Genomic DNA, 9,591 nt, shown 5'->3' with positions numbered 1-9,591 from the left:
AAAAAAAAAAAAAGCTTTTCAGAGCATCCCTGTGGTCAAAAGTGTCCTTTTCTTAGGATTATTTTTGTTTTTTTTCCATATACCTCTGGTTAGCAGCAAAAATGTATCAACTTTGTTATTCCATTTTTTTTCTGTTTCAACCTTAAAAATCTCTCAGATCCTTCCCACAAACAACCTTTCTTCCTTTTTCCAGAACAACAGTGCAAAGACATGCCTTAGGCAGTTGTCACTTCTAGGTTGAAAGTTTACCAGTAGAGAAATAGAAGTGTTCAAGCTGGCAAAAATGAGTATTATCTACCATTTTATACATACACACACGTATACAAATATATACATACACATACTCACAAAAATGCACTTCTGCAGCTTTTTGCATAGGAGAAAATGCAAGTCTGAGATCAAAGTGAATCCTGCCTAGCTGGACCTTAGTTCAAGAGCAAGCTTTGGAGATATATGCAACCACCACAGACAGCAGACGCCCATATCAGGATGCGAGTCCACCAAAATAAAGCATACAATATATTTGTAGTGTGCTCTCACTCCAGAGTGATTTTTTTTTCTTAAATAAATACTTCCAAGGTTCATATATGGTGAGGTATACTGGCTGACTCAACAATGGGAATTAAAAAGATCTTTCATTGCTTAGTCCTTCCTTTAGATACATTACAGCATGGTTAAACTCCACAATACAAAAAAAGACAAAACCCCGTCCTGCTTTGGGTTTTGTCTTGCTTAAACAAGGCACCACCACCTTGCTCAAGTGACCAAGGAGGCCATCTGATCACCTGCTCTATGCAGTAACAGACAAGGAGGCAGCCCAGTGAATATAGCCCTGTATAATGATGTTTGCAGATCTTTTTAAAATTCATACTATATTTCTTGACTAATGGATGTCAAGCATGATGAACAGCAGCTATGCAAGTGCCTGGCTGGTGTTTTATCATGACTTTCCTTCCTGCTATTTACACCTGTTTCCTTTCTGCTGTTTTAAGCCCATTAGTGTTTATTGTGTCCACACTGTGCATTGCAAATAATCTCATTTTACCAGTTCCTCTTAGACATGCCCCGGGCTATTGTCACACCGTGCACTCACTTTTCTTCTGAGCTGTACTAATTCTCTTCTCTTGATAATACAATGTGACCCATAATTCATTGCTTAGGCAGATTCCATTATTCTGTACCTTTTCAATCGAACTCTGCTCTTACAGAAGCTCATTTCAAGCCTCTTTAACAGCTCTCTACCCCAAACATTCCAGTGTTAACTATAAAAGCATAATACATCAAGTCTGAAAAAAAACTTTACCTGTGTTAGAAAAGCTCACGCAGTACAGACAGGATTCCTGCAGCTCACGGTTGGTCTTATTTTATTTCTCTGTTATAAGCAATCAGCTTCTCAACAGTTGAGAAAGAATGCTCACAAGAAACTAATGCACTACAAAACAGTATCGTGACTTTGTGCCCAAGTTCACAAACTCCACATGACTGTTACAAAGTCAGATAGGGCTGCAACCTCTGTTACAAGTACTTTGGGAGCAAACAGGTAGGAACTTCCAGGACAAGTATCTTTTGTTGAATGAATATATAAAACAAAAACAACACTCCAAAAAAACCAAAAACACAAAAGAGCCACACTGACAGATTGGAACATCTGTGTTAGATGGTGTATGAAGTTGTACTAGCTCTTGAACAGGACTACATCCCTACACCATAATCAGAAAGCATTTTATCACCAGCACTGACGTTACTAATAAATCAAATAAAAATCAGACCGATTATTTATAGTCTCTTTTTATGTTAAAGACAAATATTTTTTTCATTTAAAACAAAGTCTATTTTCCATACTGATTTGAGGCTTGATGTTTTTGTTTGTTTCTGTTGTTTGTTTTTTAATTGTTCTGTCCCAGAGTAGGAGGGAAGAAGCTGAAAGGGCCACAGCAATACCCCCAGCTTTGTTAGGAGAGAGATACCTCCGCTACTGCACATCAGTAGAATTTTCTGAAATATCCACCATGCTTCTCACTGTGTGATCTTACTACAGCCCTTGGAAAAATACGGTTGAAATACTTCAATTTTGTATCATAGCAATCAAAATGCAGTAAAAATGAGTGGCCACAGTCCACAGTAAGAAACACGGAAATAGTCCGAAGAAGGACTTGATAAAGTATCTGCTCCTCTCCTTGTGCTGTAACAAAAAGTCAAGAACATCACAGGAACCTTTAACAGATGTTTCCCTTTCAAGAAGATCTCTATGGAGAGGCACATGGTAGTATATGTGCTGCTTATACTGCTCCACTACTTTCACAGAAGAAAAAGCTTTCTTAATACCTGCATTGTATCCTCTTTCCTACAATTAAAGCTGATCATTTTTGTTCTACCCGTAGAGAATACAGGAGAAAAAAAAAGTTTCTTTAAAGCATCTTTTACAGACTAGATAGTTGCTATTGTGATCTCCTTTCGTCTTCTTTTCCTTTTTTCTTAGAGTAAATTAATCTAATTTTTTTCAAGCTTCCCTCAGAGGTTAGATTTGCTGAACTCCTCATTTCCACTTTTTTTGCCTTTTTTTTTTTCGCTTTTTAATTTCTGTCACTACTTTGTGTCTGTTTTAACAGGTGAAGCTCGGGACTGCAAGCTGATATTCCAGACGAAGGAACCAAATCCCAAGACAGAAAAATATCTTCCCTCATGTTGAATAATCTCCCAAACTAAAAATAGCTTTTTTTTTTTTCCTAGCAACACTGCTTGTTGGCACACATTCTGTACATTTGCTTTACAACACACTACAGCCACCAGATCTGTTTTTGCTGACCAACTCTCATGCCAAATATTATCTGATGTTTCTTTCTTTGCACTTACCTACATTGGTTGTTTGAACCTAATTCTTCACCTTAAGATCAATTCAAATTCAGATCTTATCCTCCAAGGTGCTCGTTAAAGATCCTTCCGTTCACAGCTTATTGTGACTCCTCTGCATTTCTAAGTCTGTTCTCAACACCATCAGCCAAGTCAGTGATGCAGCAACCATAAAAGCACGGCAACACTCAGAAGATCCTGGCAAGCAGAGATAAACCCTTGAGATTCTCAGCAACATAGGAGCAATGCTACAAAAATTTTCTATGTTTTTCATCCCCTTAGATTAAACAAACAAACAACAAAAAAACCCTCAAGTTTTCCTGCAGAACAACAAAGCAGGTTCTCTAGTTTTATCAGAGGAACTCACTTTATCCAGTTGCAGTTTCTTGATTAAACAGTGGAACAGTCTCACAGCTGGCATGAGTTAGGAAAAGTCTCCTTACCTGTAATGGATGCCTCCTGAAAGTCAGCACAGTTCCTGCTCACCTTAAAAGTTGTTTATCTACTCCTCCCACCCAAAATACAAGAAGATTATATTTAATATCAGAAAAGATCTCTTCATTCTATGAAGGTCCGTAATCTGGTGGTGCTTTTTACACTAAGTTGGCAGTCACTCAGAAGAACTGCTCTACAACAACAAAGCAACCTTTTCTTAAACACATTGATTTCAACAGGAATGACACATACAAAAACAAAGGTTGGTTTACAGCACAGACCTCTTCCAAGTCATTTTATTAGCAGAGTGTGAACTTAAATAAAAATACAAATATCACAAAATTTAAAAAATCGTGGTCTGTTTATCATCTGATTCTGGTTTACTCCAGAATTACAGCTGGCTTCCATGTAGTGAAGGACACCGCTCTTTGAAATTCCAAAGCATCTTTAAAGCTAAAAAGTCCTGAAAGCACAGGACTGACAGCCTTGTTATCAGCTGGAAGAAGACACTGAAAGCAGATATCTAATTTGCTTTCCATCAGAGTTTACTCTGGTTTCCAACTTTTCTAGCAGCTTCCTGTTCATTCCTGTGCCTTTGTGTGAAGGCAGTCTAGGAAGACAACAATGCTTTCTGCTTTCAGAGAGCCCAACTAACATGTTACCCTTACCTTGCAAAAGTTACCAAAGACTGACTGTTACTGCTAACCACGAGCAAACCCGTGCCGACCTGTAGGAAGAGCAGCATGCCCACTGTCCATTTCCCAGCTGTGCGCTCCCTCTCACAAGATAGTTACACGATTCCTTTGCATTAAAAAAGCTCTCTGTATAGTAGGGAACACTCAAAGAATGTCACACGCACAGATATCTTGTTAATATTAATTAGCTTCACTCTGAATGTTATAATATGCATTCACTGCTGATTGGCTAAAGATGCCACAGACAGCACTTCAGAAAGTGGAACATTTCTCTCCGTTCTGTTACTCACAGATGGTGTTGGAGATGACCAGCTCCATCATCCCTTCTTCCTTCCTAACTGGATTAATAGACAAAACTGCTCATAGCTATCAGCATGGAACTGCTGATTGCATTAGTTGCAGACATAATTAAGACACTGTTTATAGAAGCACTGAACTACAGGAGTAATTTTACCTGCACAAGAGCTACAAATTTGTCTATTTTAAAAGGAACATATTTATTGTACTTCATCTGTTATTCTAATTACCAACCATATGGCTAAAGTTGGAACACACTCAGTTAATGACAGAACTGTGAAGAGATACATTTTTTACTCTGGAGTCTGGACATATAGCTCATTCTTAAGGACAAAGCCAAGTGCTGCTTTCGCATCCAGGCATAAGGTCTTTGAAATATCTCTTCAATTGTGATTGCAAGCTTTTGGTTAATCAAGCCCTGTGAATTATACACGAATGGGATGGGATACAATGCTTGTGGTAATCCATGCTATCACACCTTATGCAAACTGGCATATCAAAGTAAGAGTAAACATTCATGCTGTACTCGTTAAGCAGTTTCACTATACAAGAAAAACTCAGGTCAGTTGTTCACCTCTCTCCTCAGATAGGAGACATGTTGTTAACAGTGTCAGCAAAAACACTGTCTTCAGATATTAGAAGAGAGACTGAGTGCACAGCCTGAATTTATTCTTTTATCAACATAGAAAGAGCCTCAGAGACTTTCTATTATGCGCAGCATGGAGAATGGCACCAGCATCAGTCATCATTAAAACAGGAGCAAACTACATCTTAAATATTATCTATTCTTTATGTTGGTTGTACATGATGATGAATGACATTTCACTGAATGACTTGTGTTACTTTTCTATGCCTAAATTTGGACTATTTTAATGCATTACTATATTTTCTTACATAATTCAATGTACTTTAAAAAAAAAACTCTTAACTTACTAAATGTTTAAAGTTACAGACAAGTTAAAAAATAATAATTTTAATACATATATGCCTGGAAAGGGACTTACAGTGTTGAGTTTACCAGATTTCAATCTATTTCACTGTTCTGCTGATCTATTTCTTTCATCTCTTACTCAACAATATAACAGCCAGCTTTTTTTTTTTTTTTCAACATTAAAATGTTGAGATCTGATGTACATCTACTGCCAAGTACACTATATCAAGAAACAGTACCTAGTATATGCTTGATTATTGTAGAAAGAGCAGCAGTTCACTTATGAATATTTATGTACTATTGAATAGCTGGACCAGGACAGATCAAGATTTTCATTACAATTTTTCCTGCTGCTTTGATACTGCAGCAAAGGACAAGAGGGAGGAGCACTGCTCCTATCAGCTTTACAAACTGGATACTGTACAAAACCAGCATAACAAAGGGTGTTTTTTCAACAGTCTTGATACCAGCCAACATGAGAAAATCCCACATGAAGGTTGACCACCAGAAAACAAAACCTATTTGTTCAAAATTCCTGCCGTAGTATTAACAATAATACAGATGGCAGAAAACAATTTGTTACCTTCTCCAAATAAAAGCTAAAGGCAGAGACAGCAGCACTTGAAAGTGCTTAAGAACAAACAGATGGCCAATGAAACCAGAACACAAACAAGTGGAAAACACGAGAAGGAATATGCATCAACAGATCGTGAGGCAGAATACTGGTTAAGATGCAGAAGACATAAAGCAAGCTTCTCACTGGCAAAGGGTGAAAGCAGAACAAGCAGAAAAAACTCAGGGAGCCTCCCAAACTGGGGAGAAAGCCATATTTATAGAGCCTCACCACAGGAACAGGGCAACACTCTGACAAGGAAAATGACAAAACTGAACAGAATAAAGTCCTTCTTACCTCAGGATGTGAAAGAGGTCTTTGTGGTGCATAAAATTTGGTTGTTGGATACATAGATAGAAGTATAAAAACGATCAAAGATGAAGGAGCATTAGGACAAACAGCCCACTAATCAATTTTGCCTGTGCAAAGGATACAGGTGTTAGCAGTTACTCAGTGGCTAAGAAGTTCAGCTCAGGTGTAAGCAGCTACTCCACACACAGATTACAACAGTCAAACAAGTGGCAGTTCTAAGACCAGTCTATTTCCATTTGTTTTTCCTTTTACAAGTATTCTTACAGTTAGATCAATGTAAAACAAAACTGTAAGAAGGTACCTATACTTAGGTAAAGAATGAATGAAAAAAGGGGGAAAAAAAAAAAGTAGAAGACTAGGAGTCTTATTATTATCTGAGAACACTTTCAAAGCTGTCGAAACACATGATTTTGACCTATGATGTTTGCTGAGAAACACTTCACAGAACAGTATTGGTTCTCAGTAAACAGGCTTTTTATTGCAGCTACACTGTAGGACAACTGGAGAAGGGAATATGGAAACAACTGGGGGCTCTTAAGGGCACTGCAACTGTTATGTAAAAGGAAAACTGTAAATGGATTTCCTTGCTGCAGTACACTTTTAGTAGCAGAGATGTGTACTAAGGCGGAAAACTATTTGTCTCAGACTGCAAGAGATCTGTATTATTTTTCTCCTCTATGCCAGGGTGGTGACCTTTTGGATACAGCCTTAAAGCAAGTGCTTTCTAGAAATAGACTGCATCAGTCTACAGAAGTCTCAGACTGTGTTACTTATACTACTGATCTCATAAACGAAAAGGAGAAATTGATTACTGTCTGGAAATACCTTAAAATTAATTCACTGGACATGAATGCATTCAAACGTAAATGCACGTCAACATGCACAGTACACAAACATTTTGAAAAAATCTTACCATTTCCACATTTCAGCTTTATTTCTCAACACCTTTGATATATTTGATCTTATGACCAGATCTACAAAAAAAAAAAAAAAAAGCTCTTTTGCACAAGAATTTACACAAGGTGCCAAGCAAAAAAACACTGCTCAAATCTTCACCATCACTTTGACTGACACACATAGAATATGCTTCCTTTTGCTGTACTGATTTATTCTGCTAATAATCTTTATATTACAAGTCCTTGTTAGGTCTTGGCAATGCACACAGTCTATCTTTAGCTCAAGCTATTATGCCAGATCTCGGTAGAAAGAACTCTAAAAACTGGGTCTGTTACTGTAAATGCACTTCAGTGCACAAATAAAATAGAAACTCATATCTGTATAACCACTGTCTTGAGATTCCCAACGAGCTTCTGAATATCACTGATTAAAACACAAATCTAACACAGAGCAAAAAATAAATATCATCATTATCAGGTGTGCTTCCATCCTGTTAGATACAGCAAGTCAGCAGGATGTGGTGAAGTTATTATTTTATGAAAGACCTCTAAATACACTGCTTGCATTGGAAACACAGTGCTCAAATACTGAGCATTTCAAGATTTCATTTCTGTCCCTAGTGAGGGTGAACTTGCTTGAACTTTCATAATGGTACCGGGCATTTTCTCAGGATAACCATTCATAAAGGTCCCATCTAATTTAAACATTTTCTGTAACATAACATGATTGAGCAGCGCACTGAAAGTGACAATCTTTGGATGAGAAACTAAGCATAAGAATTCCTCTACCTGCAGTGTCTGACGTGTTATATCCTTTTACCGTATCATGACCAAATTCTGTTCCAGTTAATTATGTTTTGATTGCCAAACATGCTCTCTGCTGCTCCCTCATTGTGACTCTGCTCTCCATCTCAAGGGGCTCACTGGATTTCTAGCCATTTCTGCATTCTAGAATTAGCCACATCAAAAACTTAGTTTTGTATTGGGCTGAATTAGAAGTAAAATTAGGAATTACGGAAATGTGAAATATTACTATTCTGTAGTAATTCTACAGGTTTGGAAGTGGAGTGAAAAAAACAGCCATATTATAGCGGCCTGTCGTAGACAAAATAAACTTCCTCAAGATTAAACAGTACAACAGCAACTGAATTTGCATAATCTACATGTCTCTGTATGCAAGCAAAAGACATACAAAATTTCTTTTGCTCACTACACAAAAGACTGCTATCAACTATCACCTTAAAAAGTAAATTTGATGCAGTATAATTCAGTTGTAGCAAAGGGATTCACTTGGCCACCCCCTGCTGATTATTACATACAGTCTGCCCATAAAAAAGCAAGTTTCTCCCAAGCAGAGACAAAAACAAAACTCTCACCTTACAGAGACAGAGCAAGTCACCAAAACAGGTCAATCAAGATATAATTAGCTCTAATCAGTGCTCCATTATCCTGCTAAATGCTCCACCTGCGTCCAAATTAGCCTCAAAGTAGATGTAACGTTTTTTTTTTCTCCAGGTGGGGTATATAAAAAGAACAACAGAAAAAATATCTTTTATATCTTTTATTTTGGTGGCTACAACAGCAAAAAAAAGACCCAACAACTACCATACTGTAAGGTTTGAGCCAACTGATCATATGTACGTGACTTTAACTGCATTGCTTATGGAAGCAGGCAACAGAAATGCAGAGAAGGTGCTTCTCCACATAACCAGGCAGCCTTACTTCTCTCACACGGAAGAATTTCAGCATTCTCAAAGTGAAGAGAAATGCAACTCCTTTGTTTTCTCCTTCCTGCTTTCTTTCCTTTGCTGCCTGTCACTTTGTTATGTGATCACTTAAGATACCAAAAAGCAGAGAAAGAACTAAGTTCTCAAACCCAACTGCTAAATTTAGTTACTTCTGTTAACGTGGCACATTTATTCAGAGAGAACAAAGTTTATAGTGGTGACAGGTAGAAAGAACCACAGCAAAGAGTAGATAAGCTAAGCAGCAAACACAGTTCTCCCTCTTGACTTCCCCTCCAAAATCAGCTGCATCTACAAGGAGGAACTGCCAAACCACCACTGTATGAATATCTTTTATCTGTTCTGCAGCACAGGCAGAATCCAGCTCTCTCCTGCCAATGAGGAAACAAGAGAAATAGCATTGCTGCACATGCACAGCAATAGCATCTGTCAGAGGCCACTGCAAAAAGGAGAGCAGCGACCTCGGCCAGTTCCCCGCAGGGTATAGCCATACTGTTGTTGCTCAAGTAAAATAAGCTTGCCCAGACCAAAACTGGCTTTAAGATTGTAACTGCATATGCAGTCAAAGGAAAGAAATCCCAATAACCCACAGAATATGCTCCTCCCCTCTGGCAGCCTGCCCAGCACGGTACCTGCAGCAGCACAGCTGTCCGCCTCTGTGGTATGGGTGCTGCTGAAGCAACGTCCCTCCTCACATTGGGCACCTTCAGCTCTCTGCTCCAGAGCGTTTGCCAGGATAGGAAACTACCTTACAGTCCCTGAGAGCCATAAATGTACTCTGTGGAAAGTTCTTTTGCAGCCTTGCATTTACTGCTTT

The 9,591-nt window shown here is 38.2% G+C and overlaps 1 long non-coding RNA gene across 1 annotated transcript; it reads right to left on the bottom strand.

Annotated features, from left to right (window-relative positions):
- Positions 1-2,454: 2,454 nt before the first annotated feature.
- Positions 2,455-7,109, bottom strand: LOC104912937. The gene is made up of 3 exons (XR_004161148.1): positions 7,047-7,109; positions 6,119-6,240; positions 2,455-3,048 (listed from the first exon to the last, which is right to left on the bottom strand). It is a non-coding gene; the product is annotated as an uncharacterized LOC104912937 (long non-coding RNA).
- Positions 7,110-9,591: the final 2,482 nt, after the last annotated feature.

This window comes from Meleagris gallopavo, chromosome 13, assembly GCF_000146605.3.
Source record: "Meleagris gallopavo isolate NT-WF06-2002-E0010 breed Aviagen turkey brand Nicholas breeding stock chromosome 13, Turkey_5.1, whole genome shotgun sequence".
NCBI classification, from domain to species: domain Eukaryota; kingdom Metazoa; phylum Chordata; class Aves; order Galliformes; family Phasianidae; genus Meleagris; species Meleagris gallopavo.
The sequence above is the reverse complement of the archived record's forward strand: the minus strand, read 5'-3'. Positions and strand labels throughout refer to the sequence as shown.